The sequence below is a fragment of the Mixophyes fleayi genome, chromosome 10, assembly GCF_038048845.1.
Source record: "Mixophyes fleayi isolate aMixFle1 chromosome 10, aMixFle1.hap1, whole genome shotgun sequence".
NCBI classification, from domain to species: Eukaryota; Metazoa; Chordata; class Amphibia; order Anura; family Limnodynastidae; genus Mixophyes; species Mixophyes fleayi.
Window position 1 is genome coordinate 102,524,027 of NC_134411.1, and position 15,504 is coordinate 102,539,530.

At 43.3% G+C, this 15,504-nt stretch overlaps 1 protein-coding gene across 1 annotated transcript in view; it reads right to left on the minus strand.

Moving 5' to 3' along the window:
* MTHFSD (methenyltetrahydrofolate synthetase domain containing) overlaps positions 1-15,504 on the minus strand; it is a 229,916-nt gene that overhangs the window by 158,387 nt on the left and 56,025 nt on the right. Inside the window, exon 2 of the mRNA XM_075189349.1 lies at positions 8,876-8,975. The gene's annotated coding sequence lies outside the window, so the exon portion shown is untranslated. The remainder of the gene's footprint in view (positions 1-8,875; positions 8,976-15,504) is intronic.

The window sequence follows — 15,504 nt, forward strand, 5'->3', positions numbered from 1 at the left end:
TTGTGATGCATTTTAAACATGTGAGGTCTGATTCATTAAGGCATAAAGAACGTAAATTGTGTGTGTGGGGGGGGGGGGTTATACGTACGTAACTCGGAAATACGCACAAATCAAAAAGGATCTGAAGAAACGTCTGTGGTTGAATACGGCTCTAGCTGCATTCTGACAGACTGTCAGAATTACTCTGTGGAATTGATGATACCTGCCAGCAGTTGGCGCTACTGAGTACTGAGGCGCAGAGTCTAACACGCCCCTGGTTTTCACCAGGAACCCCCGCAAGGAGGTATGGACTTCGCTGCAAGGGACGCGCAGGTCGCGGCCCTCAGTATCAGTCAGCTGGCGAGGTAACAATTGAGGCAGCGGTGACAGCCCACCAGGATGCAGGATGGAAGAGTAGTCAACAAGCCAGGTCACAACCAGAGGAACGGATGTAGCCAAATCAGAAGCAGGAGAATGGTCAGGAAGCCGGGTCAATACCAAATATCAGTCTAAGCCAGAATCAGGAACCGAAGGAGAAGTCAGGAACAAGCCGGGTCAGAATCCAAGTAACAGCAACACAGGAACAAACGCTGGAGCAAGGCTGAAGACCAAATACTCTGGCACTAGACATGTGTCAGAGGCTGCTTTATATACCCTAAGGTGCCTCCTGATAGGGTTAGGGAGATTTTGGCGGTAACACATGCTGGCTGCAGACAGGTGAGCAGAGATAGCGTCCTGCTGCTAGGCAACAGGACGTGATTGCTTGGAAGGTGCAGTCGTCCGTCTCCTGCCCCAAGTGTCAGTGCGGAGACGGCGCCTGACACAGACATGACACTGTGGAATATAAAGTTACAACAGAACGCACATGATCTAAAGTATCCAATTAATGTCACTTGTTAATAATATATTCATTAATTGTTTGCCAAATCGGACAATGCTTCTATAGTGCACAATCCAGGGTGAATGAGGGTCCCAGGGGCTGTGAGCTCCTCTTACAAGGTTATAGACATATGACCTGTGTTGCTGGTTGCTAATTGGCTCCTTTACGTTCTGTGCACTGTGATTGGCCGGATTCTTCAACAGGTTTATTTATTCAGCTATTTTTGCAAAATTAGGAATAATTCATGTATGCATTCTCATTCTATTTAGGTCAGGACTCAGATTACGTTTCAGTCCAGTTTGTGACCAATTCAAAGTTAACAGCAGCCAAAATTAGAAAAGTAGTTTTGGGGGCAGCTCATTAAGTTAATATAAAATATTGTATTTACTATGGATGGGCCAAGATGGCTGTAACTGTGCTCTTCTTTCCTCTTATTGCTCGTCCCCTTTAAACACGCTAAACAGTTGTCGGAGCTACTCCCATTCGTGATCAGAAAATGAGACTATATGAAGGTACATTACGATGATTAATTTGTTTATAAATTTGTAGTACACATTATAGGTCCACAGCGAAGCACAATAAGTACCACACTTCTGGGTCCTCGTCGGGGTAGATATCTTATTACCTAAATGCAGCTGGTGTAACTTTATAATGAGCCAACCCAGATTTAAATTCTCCGCTGCCATAAGCCTCTTTCTGCGCAGCCCCACCCTCTGGCTCTAAGCCCCCATAACAAGTTAATAAAATGGAAATAATTTAGAACAAATTCTGCTTAAATCAAATGTTACTAGTAGGAAAATAGGAAATGATTAATGTAAAATAAATAAAATAAAATAATGGGGTAGAAAGTGCAGAGTCTGTCGCCTCTACACTTGTGTCGCCCCAGCCCATATAACCGATCTACAAATCCAGGGCTGATTGCGTGACCTCCCCATGCTCCATAAATCAGGGCACGGTATCCGCGATTGGATGTCCCATTAAACATGTCTGTGTTCTTAGTGCCTGTTGCCCGGCCTAGCAGATGCACATAGTAAGAATATAACATCAACTGTGCCCATGTCAGAGCAGTGATTTACTGCCCGGACACCCCAAACAGTGACAGCTGCGCTGTATCTGAGGGTCCAGCCCCTCAGGTTATCATCATTACATAGTAGCTGGTTCTCCATTATCATGTCAGACGCTGCAGATCCCTGCTGTGCGCTGTGGCCACCAGCTGCTCCCAGCTCTGGTCCCTCCTGCCGGGGAATGGATAAATACCTATGGATTTACCCAAGTTTTACGGGACATCTGTTTTCAGGCTCCCACCCCACTTAGTGCTGCCTTTAAAAGATACAGAATCACAAAGGCTTTGAGAGAGTGTCCTTTAATAACGTAAAGCATTTATTACCTGGGTGGGATAGTGTATTTTATGTAGATAACAATGTTATGTCATGCTATATATATATATATATGGCAGCACAGTGGCCTAGTGGTTAGCACTTTTGCCTCACAGCACTGGGGTCATGAGTTTGATTCCCGACCATGACTTTATCTGTGTGGAGTTTGTATGTTCTCCCTGTGCTTGCGTGGGTTTCCTCCGGGTGCTCCAGTTTCCTCCCACACTCCAAAAACATACTAGTAGGTTAATTGGCTGCTGTCAAAAATTAAAAAAAACCTAGTCTCTGCCTCTATGTCTGTGTGTGTATATTAGGGAATCTAGACTGTAAGCTCCAATGGGGCAGGGACTGATGTGAATGAGTTCTCTGTACAGCGCTGCGGAATTAGTGGCGCTATATAAATAGATGATGATGATAATACGGGCCGCAGTGGTCACATTCGTGGCCATGTAGTGAGCCCCTAGGGAATCGGCGGCATCAACCCCCAATTTGAACCCGGCCGCAGCGCAATGTGAGCATCAGTTCATAATCAGCGCACAAATAGCGCCATGTTCATCCCTGAAAGCGGTAACGTCAGACACACAGGAGGAATATAAGTAATTGATCTCAGCGGCCTATTTACCATTACCAGAGATTTTCTATCGGTATAGTAAGGAACAATTAAGGCTAGATTCCGCCAAAGATCTGAAAATGTGCGCCAAATGCGGAGTGAAGATTCCGCAGAATAGCTTAGAAGGTTTCGGTCAGTTCTAATCACCATCTGCTACCCCCTTATCTCCTCAGACAGGTCACAGGAGGCCCCCTGGATTGTACCATCACCGCTGGGGTTATGTCAAGATATCTGCGGATAGCTGCCCTCTACATATGTTACTAATCCTTATTTCATGGTTTCAGGCAGTAGTCGGATCACTTGTCACCGTCAGCGTATCCTATGACAATTACACAAGTGAAATACTGTCAATGTTTTCTCTGTTCCTAATTTTCCATCACTTTCTGTAATAAATTGTAATAAATTCTTTCAATCCAAGAACCTGGACAGAGAAACTCAGCGCACAGCTTGTTGTTGTGAATGGGTAATGAGGGACAGAACCTTTGTGCCTCTTGTGACTCTGGTAAGGTGAGGTACACACAGCAGGGGCTCATAAAAATGCAGGCTTAGAACTTCTTTATAACTATATAGTTCAATATTCCTGCCCTCTTGGATGTAATTCTATCCAGCAATGTTCCCGGGCAAATCACAGCAATGCATGCCGCAGAGACTGGCCAAAAACAACCACGTTCCCATCCAATTGGGCCAAGTTTCAGACGCAGACTGTAGGCAGTCAGTGACCGACTGCCGTGTCCTGATCCGTTGGCCCAACGTTCCAACCTCTCCCGGAGGCCAGCGATCTTCACCCGTTAGCTGCCGGTGGAGATTGGACACTGGCTCAGACTCTGTACAGGGTCGAGCTGGGTTATTGTGTTGGCATCGAGATTAATCCCTGGCCATTGTTATTTTATTATTGTAGCAGATTGGACACAGACTCACACCCACGTAGTGTTTCCTGATTGATAACACCAGAAGTGGGGGGCCGCTGTTATGTCGTATTAAATAAACAGGTGATGTGTTTGTACTGCTTGTAAATACAGCAATTTGCAGGGGGACCTGCCAGCACGGTGTCCGCCTAGTTACAGATAGAGAGGACTTATCAGCGTCCATCATATTTCTGGGAGCGTTTGATGTACCTGTTCTGATCTTAAAGCTCTCGCTGCAAAGCCAAGATCAATAACGCTTCTAAAGATTGGCAGCTAATAAAAATAATTGGAGACTGATGTGAACACACTATGAATAATAACCCCCCCACACACAAGTACACACACTTACACTCACTCACAGTGCATGGATATGAGACTGCAGAATTATTATATATTATGCTAAATATATAAATATAATAACTAATACAGAGTACTCTTTTTATAATGCCAGCTTAGAACACGTGGGCAAAACTTGCCTTAAATTGATGTTGGCATTATATATAGAGAAAAAAACATATGTAGAAAAACGCGCACACAGTCAGTAGCAGATCCGGGGGGAGGGGGGGGGGGGGCAATCTGGGCAATTGGTTGCAGACATCTTCTTTGATGGGGCAGAGGGGAGAGATCTGGGAGACTTGTGGGGTTGTTTAACATAGGGAATTTTCTCCTCTGCCTTTTACATTGCTTATATGTAGATAGGAGTTAGACAATAAATGTTTGGGAGAAAACAGCTCTGTTGTATTTAAACACCCCCCTCCCAAGTGGGTTTCCAGATGAACTGAGAGATGATGTTACAAGGACTGGTATCTCTGGTCAGGATTCACAACCTTTAGAATGATGAACTCACCTCTACAGCCCCATATGTGGCAAATAATTCTACAAAGGACAGAAAGTAACAATTGATACATTCAGGAAAAGCTTTAATGCTTCCTTTGTACACCGACCTCCTTCGGTACATTAGATGTAGCCAACCTATCTGCTTGTGAGCTGTAGATTTCAGCTAACTTGCTGGCTCCTCTACTCACTACAACAGCACTTAGCAGGCAGCCAAGACTACTGCACTACTGCCCTAGGGTGCAGTTTTCACTGCAAAATAGTAACATTCTTGTAACATGCTCTGATAAAATGTAGCATCACTTTGATTGAACATATACCACGTTAACAGATGTCACACATTGTATCTCACACATGGTTACCATGTATATATTTATTAACACATATCTATCATTTTACAATAATGAATGTTTCATTATTATGTGCGTTTGAGAAAGCCCATTATGGCACAGGGAACATTGTTTTAAATCCATCAGAAGTTTATGCGTTGTTACACCTTCATTCCGTTGAATTACATGACATCAGTTTCAAACAACAATATTATTATATATAATGAATTCATTCCCAGCAGGACATGCTGTGAGCCTGCAATATATTCAGGGGTACAGCCAAGGTTAACAGCAGCCCAGCACCCTTCAGTTCATCCGGGGAGAGGTAATATATTCCTTGATATAATGAGTAATTCTTCCCCTATGAAGTTACTGCAGCTGGTAGAGGTGAACTAGCCACTTCCAATCAGATACAAAATGTCATTCCGCCCACAATTTCCTCACAAGCTCCAGGGTGGGCAAATAATCTGCAGCTGACCGCAATAACCCCCCCTTTCTGCTCCCTTCAAATCAGTCAGAATCTTAGCGGTTCCCCTAGAACGAGATAGCTGGAAAAAAGCATAATTTCACAAGCATTTCAATGACAGTCAGTTTCTGCAATAGCCTGCAATTATCTTAATGTGTCCTCCAACCACACTTGAGCCTGGCTGATTTAGAAATATGTCTGTGGGACCTCACAGTTCCAAGAAGCGATATAGTTTCAGAGAAACAGGTCTACGTACAGATCTTATTGCTAATGTGAGTGGATTGAAAGCTGGTCCGGGGCCAAGGAGCCAGCCCTTTTCCATTGCTGCTCTGAGACTGAAAGGTTTCGCTAACAAGGTTCAAGGAAAAAAACACGACCTGTAACAAAACCCCAAATGGTTTGACCAAAATATATTTACTCACAAGAAACAAACAACAGATCCCTGTTTTCGCTCCCTCGCTAGGATTGCGTATTGTGCGTCAGCTTGTCAGGAGCTATTTCCTTGAAAGTTTATCAGAGGGTTGAACTGAAATCTGTCCCTTTTTATGAATGTACAATGTGTGGGTTAGGGGGTAACCGTATAGCGGAAGAGGGTAATCTGCAGCTCTGGTGAAGCCAACATGCTCTGCCAGCTTCTCTAGCCCCCTGCCCATTCCAAGATCACAGAGTACTGATGAAATACGTTATTATTTCCTAGAAATGTTTTCAGTTTCTCTGTGTTCTTTAGGTTATTGTAGTTTGCAAATTTTTCTATAAATAAATATAAGAAAATGGATCCAGGGGTCTATCTCTTGTCCAATCAGCTCCAACCTGACGGACTGTGTATGTATCGGATGTCAGCTGACTGTGGATTGTCCAATCAGCTCCAGTTTGATGAATTGTGTGAGTGTGTAGCGGATGTCAGCTGACTGTGGACTGTCCAATCAGCATTGACATGACTGATTGTGTGAGTGTGTAGCGGATGTCAGCTGACTGTGGACTGTCCAATCAGCATTGACATGACTGATTGTGTGAGTGTGTAGCGAATGTCAGCTGACTGTGGACTGTACAATCAGCATTGATATGACTGATTGTGTGAGTGTGTAGCGGATGTCAGCTGACTGTGAATTGTCCAGTCAGCTGCAGCCTGACATATTGTGTGAGTGTGTATCAGATGTCAGCTGACTGTGGACTGTCCAATCAGCATTGACCTGACAGATTATGTGAGTGTGTAGCGGATGTCAGCTGACTGTGAATTGTCAAGTCAGATCCAGCCTGACAGATTGTGTGAGTGTGTATTGGATGTCAGCTGACTGTGGACTGTCCAATCAGCATTGACCTAACAGATTGTGTGAGTGTGTAATGGATGTCTGCTCAGCAGTAGTCTGTGTTTCTTATGGTTAAAACCAAAATAAACTTGTCCATGATAAATTAAAAGTTGACTCATTTTATTCGAGATGAAGGAAGTCTTTAAAAGAATCTGTAATCTCGGCATTACCTGTTGAAATGCCCTTTTACAGCACCCAATGTGATAACCCCAAACCCTAAGTGAAATCTTTGCCTAACCCTAATAATAAAACGTGATTTTATTTTTAAAAAATTCAAAGTATCACCCTATGTAGCTAAAATACAGGCGGGAGCAGTTATTTTGGAGACGCTGGCTCTTTAAGAGCGAAACCGATCCATGATCAGGACCACGCACAGTAGCGTAAATATCATGGAATGCGGTTAGCGAAACCTTTACCTCCATGTTTTGTTGGCTATCGGTGCTAAGAATTCACTTCTATCTTCAGAGAGGAAGAGCTGGGAATTCTGTTTTGATATTACATATGAATATGTGTTAATCACTAAGAGCTGAGCCCCAGGTTAATACCCTTGTAGCGCCCCATTGCCATCCATGCCAAGCTAATACCCAGTAGGTTAAAACAAACTTAGCTCAACTTGGCTTTTTAAAAGGGTCACGGCGATCTTTGTCACTCATTTAGTTTTCATTAAAAGCAGAAATATTTAGCAGAAGAGACATAAATGAGCGCTACTGAGGTTGATGGTGGGAGGGGCTGTCGCCATCCTTGTCTCTCCTACTGGCTTATCCTCAAGCGCCCGCCGTAGGATGACTCATTATCTTCAGCCTTCACTATGGGAATACGTCAAGATCAAAACCTTACTACATTTTTCTTTCATGTTTTTCTTACACTGGAGATCAATTATTCTCTTACATTTCAAAATAAATTTCAGTTTATACCTCTCTCTGTCACAATTTTGCACCCCCAAAATGTTTTCTCCCCACCTCAAAAAGTCTTGTGCCCTAGGATGCAACCTAATCAGCCTACTGGATAATCAGGTCTAAGAGATACTATTTTTTACATCTTCCTATTGGTGTTTTACACATAATTAATTACTTAACGAGTTGTGATACACATTCCAACTCCCAGTCTGACACAAGGAACCGTGTTGAATTTTTATGTCTGTATCTTGTGATGTCAGACTGGATACTGTATCTTGTGATGTCAGACTGGATACTGTATCTTGTGATGTCAGACTGGATACTGTATCTTGTGATGTCAGACTGGATACTGTATCTTGTGATGTCAGACTGAATACTGTATCTGGAACCATAAACTGGACTATATATTACAGAGACGCATTGTGTCTGTCAGTTTTGAATATAGAATTCCTCATACCCCCATTAGCTTTATACAATAAAAAAAGTCTTCATGTACATGTTGCAAATAAAGAGCCACTTTATCATCACCATTTATTTATATAGCGCCAGCAGATTCCGTAGCGCTTTACAAACTCTATCCATGTAAACAGGGAATCCCAGTAGCTGCAGGAATCTTTCAGATCTGTCTTTGTCTTTTAATTCCCCAGCAAAATTAAACCAACACATTAAGAGATTGGACACAGCTGAAGGGACGATGTGTTTTCCGTAGGTTTTAGCTACTTATTATAGAGCGGTGGCTAAAGGTCGGCAGAGAGAGCTGTATTTATGCAGCTTGGAAAATCCACAGCAAGAGAAATTTTGCCTGTCTCCGGCACATCGCGTTTTACATGTTACGCAGCTGACTATCCGGCCCCATGAAAAGCTGGGAGAGAGATGAACGTGATTGTAGAGCGCAGCTGATAGATCCGCAAAGTGAGGCCTTTCCCCAGAGACAGTCAGCAAGTCAATGCCCGTTAACACCCCCGCGGGACGAAAGTTAACATGTTTCATTTTGAGCTGTAGGTAATATATATTAGAAACCGACACAGTTTTATCATATGTTGTGTGAAACTGAATATTCTTTAAATTGCAATATATTTTATTAGCAAAAAACAAAAACAAAAAACATTTCACGTATAGCTTTTATTACAACCAGGCCCCTAATATTTAGTTTTTTGGACCAATGTGCTGTTAGTACCTAACAGACACCATTGTTGGTTATACTTGAACAGTTTTAGGGATCCATTTATCAAGACGTCCCTGTTTATCTCTTATCTCGTCAATTTAACAAAAAATGAGCGATTGTCCACTGACCTGGAGATACTGCCCCGGAGCGGTAAGGGTTAACTCGACGATTAACCCAGCCAGCTTCTGCCGCTATATGTATGCCGGAGTCAGCCAGGCGTCTCCCACACTAGTGGAAAAAAAATAAAATGATCTAAATGTTAAAAAATTGATTAATAAAAGAATAATAAAACATTTGTAAAAAACAAAATACAGAGTTGCACTTTCAGTTCTATTGGGTGTAAAAAAACAGTAAACAAAGTTTACAAAACAAACATCTAACCAAACAATCTAACAACCAAACAAACACACATAGATAAACAACATTATATAAAAAAACATTGCTTATTTTATGCACAAATATTTTTTAATCTTATATATAAAAATCATTGGCCTGTTTGTCTGTCCGGTCATGCATTCAGACACCCCTGCACTGATTGGGATAAAACCAATGTGAGGTGGTTCAATTGGATCCTGACCAGATTTAAGGGGGGTTAGGGTCCCGGTTGGACCTCCCATTGGCATTCGTTGGGCAGAACTTTGATCCGGGGAGCCTGTTCTGGGCCTTTCACTGGATGGATTTAAATGACATTTAATATAAAAACAAAAACGACACTGGGCAGCCCCCTCATGGGTGTTTTGGAAGAGCTGCTAAGCTGCTAATTATTTCTAAAAAGTTGACAGTTACATCCAACTCATTGATAACTTAATAACTTGAAGATTTAAACCTGAGCAACGGAGGGTATTTCAGCTATTAACTATATAAATATTTTTTAATCACTGCTATATTACGAAAAAAAAATGCTTTAGTTTAAGAGTGCTTTTGATTTGGCAACACCATCCAGAACAGGCGCTCCGGCAGTACAATTACAGCAGTAAAAGCCAATGTGCTGGTGGCGCTTAACGTCGGCGATAATTTCTTTGATGTATAATGACGTACAGTGGCAGTAGCTTGGCACGGTGGTCCGCACATTTATATCACAGCGCTGGGGTCATGAGTTAGATTCCCGAACAGGCCTTATCTGTGAGGAGTTTGTATGTTCTCCCCGTGTTTGTGTGGGTTTCCTCCAGGTGCTCCGGTTTCCTCCCACACTCCAAAAACATACTGCTAGGTTAATAGGCTGCTGACAAAATTAATCTGTGTGTGTGTTCAGGAATTTAAAGTGTAAGCTCAAATGGGGCAGGGACTGATGTGAGTAACAAATAGTCTCTGTACAGCGCTGCAGAATTGGTGGCGCTATATAAATATGTTATTTATATCCTCCTTATTTCACTCTCAGTGGTGTCAATCAATTCCAGTTTGCAAGGGATTATTAGGTTATTATTTTTTTTCTGGATGGAAGTAGCTTACAGATTTAAAGATTAAAACATGGGATGAAAGGATGACAAGAGACGATTTTGTAGCAATAGGAAATGACAGCGGCAATTTCTGTTTGTGAAATGTGGCAGCGTCTACGTTAGTCTGAAGGAATCTGGTTTATAAATGTCTCTGAACAATGGGACGCAGCTTTGTGTGAGAATACAACGTAACATGATAAAAACATATTTATAGAAAACTGCAGGTCTTTTGTGGCCGAAATATAAGATCTGTGATCTCTCTGATCCTGATAATGACCTCATCATCTATTCTGCGTTTATCGCCAGTCTAAATCTACTAGGAAAACGGTCACTATCTCTTACGCCCCCCCCCCCCATTATAGGAGATCCTTGTGTTACTAAGTTTATACTCATCACATCTGACACAATTATCTTCGGCAATTTCACTTGGAATGTAAAATGTATTTTGTACATAAACAGAGAATACTCATTCTCACTGATGTCACTGGCTCCTACTGACTGGACAGGCTGCACTCTCAGTGGTGTCACTGGCTCCTAGTGACTGGATAGGCTGCACTCTCAGTGATGTCACTGGCTCCTACTGACTGGACAGGCTGCACTCTCAGTGGTGTCACTGGCTCCTAGTGACTGGATAGGCTGCACTCTCACTGATGTCACTGGCTCCTACTGACTGGACAGGCTGCACTCTCAGTGGTGTCACTGGCTCCTAGTGACTGGATAGGCTGCACTCTCACTGATGTCACTGGCTCCTACTGACTGGACAGGCTGCACTCTCAGTGGTGTCACTGGCTCCTAGTGACTGGATAGGCTGCACTCTCAGTGATGTCACTGGCTCCTAGTGAATAGATAGGCTGCACTCTCAGTGATGTCACTGGTTCCTAGTGACTGGATATGCTGCACTCTCAGTGATGTCACTGGTTCCTAGTGACTGGATAGGCTGCACTCTCAGTGATGTCACTGGTTCCTAGTGACTGGATAGGCTGCACTCTCAGTGATGTCACTGGCTCCTAGTGACTGGATAGGCTGCACTCTCAGTGATGTCACTGGTTCCTAGTGACTGGATAGGCTGCACTCTCAGTGATGTCACTGGCTCCTAGTGACTGGATAGGCTGCACTCTCAGTGATGTCACTGGCTCCTCTACTGACTGGACAGGCTGCACTCTCAGTGATGTCACTGGTTCCTACTGACTGGACAGGCTGCAGTCTCAGTGATGTCACTGGTTCCTAGTGACTGGATAGGCTGCACTCTCAGTGATGTCACTGGCTCCTAGTGACTGGATAGGCTGCACTCTCAGTGATGTCACTGGCTCCTCTACTGACTGGACAGGCTGCACTCTCAGTGATGTCACTGGTTCCTACTGACTGGACAGGCTGCAGTCTCAGTGATGTCACTGGTTCCTAGTGACTGGATAGGCTGCACTCTCAGTGATGTCACTGGTTCCTAGTGACTGGATAGGCTGCACTCTCAGTGATGTCACTGGTTCCTAGTGACTGGATAGGCTGCACTCTCAGTGATGTCACTGGTTCCTACTGACTGGACAGGCTGCAGTCTCAGTGATGTCACTGGTTCCTAGTGACTGGATAGGCTGCACTCTCAGTGATGTCACTGGTTCCTAGTGACTGGATAGGCTGTACTCTCAATGATGAGTGACTGGATAGGCTGCACTCTCTGTGATGTCACTGGTTCCTAGTGACTGGATAGGCTGCACTCTCAGTGATGTCACTGGTTCCTAGTGACTGGATAGGCTGCACTCTCTGTGATGTCACTGGTTCCTACTGACTGGACAGGCTGCAGTCTCAGTGATGTCACTGGTTCCTAGTGACTGGATAGGCTGCACTCTCAGTGATGTCACTGGTTCCTAGTGACTGGATAGGCTGGACTCTCTGTGATGTCACTGGTTCCTAGTGACTGGATAGGCTGCACTCTCAGTGATGTCACTGGTTCCTAGTGACTGGATAGGCTGAATTCTCAGTGATGTCACTGGTTCCTAGTGACTGGATAGGCTGCACTCTCTGTGATGTCACTGGTTCCTAGTGACTGGATAGGCTGCACTCTCAGTGATGTCACTGGTTCCTAGTGACTGGATAGGCTGTACTCTCAATGATGAGTGACTGGATAGGCTGCAGTCTCAGTGATGCCACTGGTTCCTAGTGACTGGATAGGCTGCACTCTCAGTGATGTCACTGGTTCCTAGTGACTGGATAGGCTGCACTCTCAGTGATGTCACTGGTTCCTAATGACTGGATTGGTTGCACTCTCAGTGATGTCACTGGTTCCTAGTGACTGGATAGGCTGCACTCTCAGTGGTGTCACTGGCTCCTAGGGAATGAATAGGCTGCACTCTCAGTGATGTCACTGGTTCCTAGTGACTGAATAGGCTGCACTCTCAGTGGTGTCACTGGCTCCTAGTGAATGGATAGGCTGCACTCTCAGTGATGTCACTGGTTCCTAGTGACTGGATAGACTGCACTCTCAGTGATGTCACTGGTTCCTAAAGAATGGAGAGGCTGCAGTCTCAGTGATGTCACTGGTTCCTAGTGACTGGATAGGCTGCACTCTCAGTGATGTCACTGGTCCCTAGTGACTGGATAGGCTCCATTGTCTGGCCGCCTCTTTCCTGGAATCATGTCGCTTCATGTAACCAGTAACTGAAAAAAATAAGATTATTTTTGCAAGAGCACGGTGGCTGTTTTTGTCCCTCTAGTGACCAGTTTTTAGGTGGGACAGGAAGCTTGTTGCATTTCCCATATATTACTCTCCCTTCGCACAATTTCCAAGTATCCCTGGTTTAACTCAAAACTTACAGACAGAACTTCATTGTTGATTAAAACACAGATTGGCAGCAAAAATCTTTTTTTCTCTCCTTTTTTAATTTTCCAGGGGAAAACGAGCATGGAAAAATTATCCAGACAACATCATTTGTCAAAGTCACATTATGCATCTATTGCATGTGGCAGTTTAATCGGCAGTGCTTATTTAACCCACTTTATGCTGGACCGAGGCTCAGAACCATGACATAGGAATCACTGACTACAAATTGCTGCGGAGAAGAAGAGAGAACAGGTGGATTTTTGAGCTGTCCTTATTTGTGCATATTGTTTCCTTTATGTATCTGTGTTGGATTTATTTTAATTTCTAGTTATTAACTGTCACTGATACTTAGTGATAGCTGACATCTGATTTCATAGTATTTCTTAGTTTCAGTTAACTGCAATTATTTTCACCAAATTGGTAAGAAATGTGTCTTCTAAATTCTTATACAGTATAATAGATATTGTAAGATGTGTGTAAGGACAACAGAACTACAAGGTGCCTATATAAAAAGAACTATTAATATAATTGCAAAAAAAGAGATTTGTAAGAGTTTCGATAACTTGATAGTACTCAATACGTTTGACCTCTTATTTACATTTGCTGTGCAATAATCTGTGCAAAATGTGGCACAGATATTAGTACGGGTGCTGGTGGTGGCATGCCGACATCTCCCAATCGCAATAACATGCCCCTATGTGATCCAGTCGCCCACACCAAGTACTGAAATCTGGGCAAACTGGAATTCACATCTCCCAAATGTCCCGTTTAAGTGTAACAGACCCAATTTGAGGGGAGTGTCCTGCAGAGAGATTTTGTCATTTAATTTATCTTTCCTAATTCCAACCAAAAGTACATCTGTAGTTGTGGGCAGAAGTACTCTTAAAGCGAGTGTTGTCGTTGCCTCACACTGCAATAAAGCAGACCGTCAGAAAACATATTTCTATGTAGTAATCTGGATAATGTCAGCATTTACCCAGACGGTCCATGGTTATATTCAATGTTGTGCTTAGTGTATAACTGGATCAGTTGCATTGACGGATGTCTGTAGCAGAAGGCAGTGATGTGTTCAGTGTTCAAAGTAGTTTTGTACCTTTAACCCCCTTCTCCCTTTTACGTTTTGCAGTTTCACAGAAGCAAAATGTTAACAAAAAGAGCTAACGAAGCACAAATGTAGAAATTGTCTTTACTAAAAAATAAAAGAGATATTCACTGTGAATTAATTCACAAATTGGTTCCAAGTCATCAATAACTTAATGAATAATTAACACCTATAATGTCACTCATTCAGTGTTTTTACTTGAACTGCGGCGCCCTCACATTCAGCGCCAGGACGGGCAGCAGATACCTACTGCTCCTCTGCGATTGGCTGGGAGTGTGGCGCTGGGCTATGATGTCATGGGACATCATAGCCCAGGGGAGGCACCGTATAAAGAGGACACCATACCTCCTCCTGATTGATGGATGTAAAAATGGGTGGATGTTTTGCCCCAAACTGGGCATTTTTGGCTGATCAGTGTGAGGCTTATTTGTCCCGATTTCACTTGGATATTGGGAGGTATTGGGCATCAGGGGGGGCGCCTAGGGTGCCCATGGATGTCCTGCTTCACTGATTATCTATATAAGTGTATTATACCAGTATACTGACTTACACAAAGACATTTCTTCTGTACTTGAGATTGGCACCGTTCAGGGGCAGAACAGTACATGTCCGGGCCCCCTAGCCCATCTAATGTTTACCATCACTTATCTAGGTGCCGGAAAATACACCAGCAATTCACCCTCATACCGGCAGATAATGGGCCTTTCCTGGTTCCCCTAAGATTCTTTGCGTGCCCCTCATGAAATGACTGCCTGGTCCCACAACATTAGACATATGCCTCCTGTCAGAGACGGCTGTCGGTCTCGAAGAAGAAAGTCAAAGTGTGGTTAGTAATTACGGCTGAGCTGCTCTCAAGGGCCCGGAGACACATTTCAGAGCGGAGGGAAAAACACGGCGTAGGAAAGTGCCAGACTCCATACAGTAGTCCTAGTGTTTGCACTGGTTAAACCCTTTTTATCTCACATTCATAAACACAGGCTCTCTTTATGATATAAAACACATTTAGCTGTCACCCCACTGCAGTGATTTATGGGACGGAGGTGTCCCTGAGTGGGTAACAGTTCTGACTGCTTATTTTGGCAGGTGCGCTCATTCAAGTTCCCGAGAAAACTGAAGGAACTGCTAACACTAATGACAAAAGGTTAATGATTTTTCGTTTCAAATATTTATCCAGTTTTGAAGACGGATCCATTTGTGACCCCTTATTCACATCAAAACAAACCTTATCTTAATGTTCACACGGCAGGAAGACTTGTAGGTCTTACTGCACAAGTGACAGAAGCTAATTATCGCTTTCATTTAACTATTCATATATCTGTCTTGGCAGAAGTGAATTTTGATTATAAATGAATTATTATCAATTAAAATATAATTAAAGTACTTTTAGAATGAAGGTAAAATGTTGTT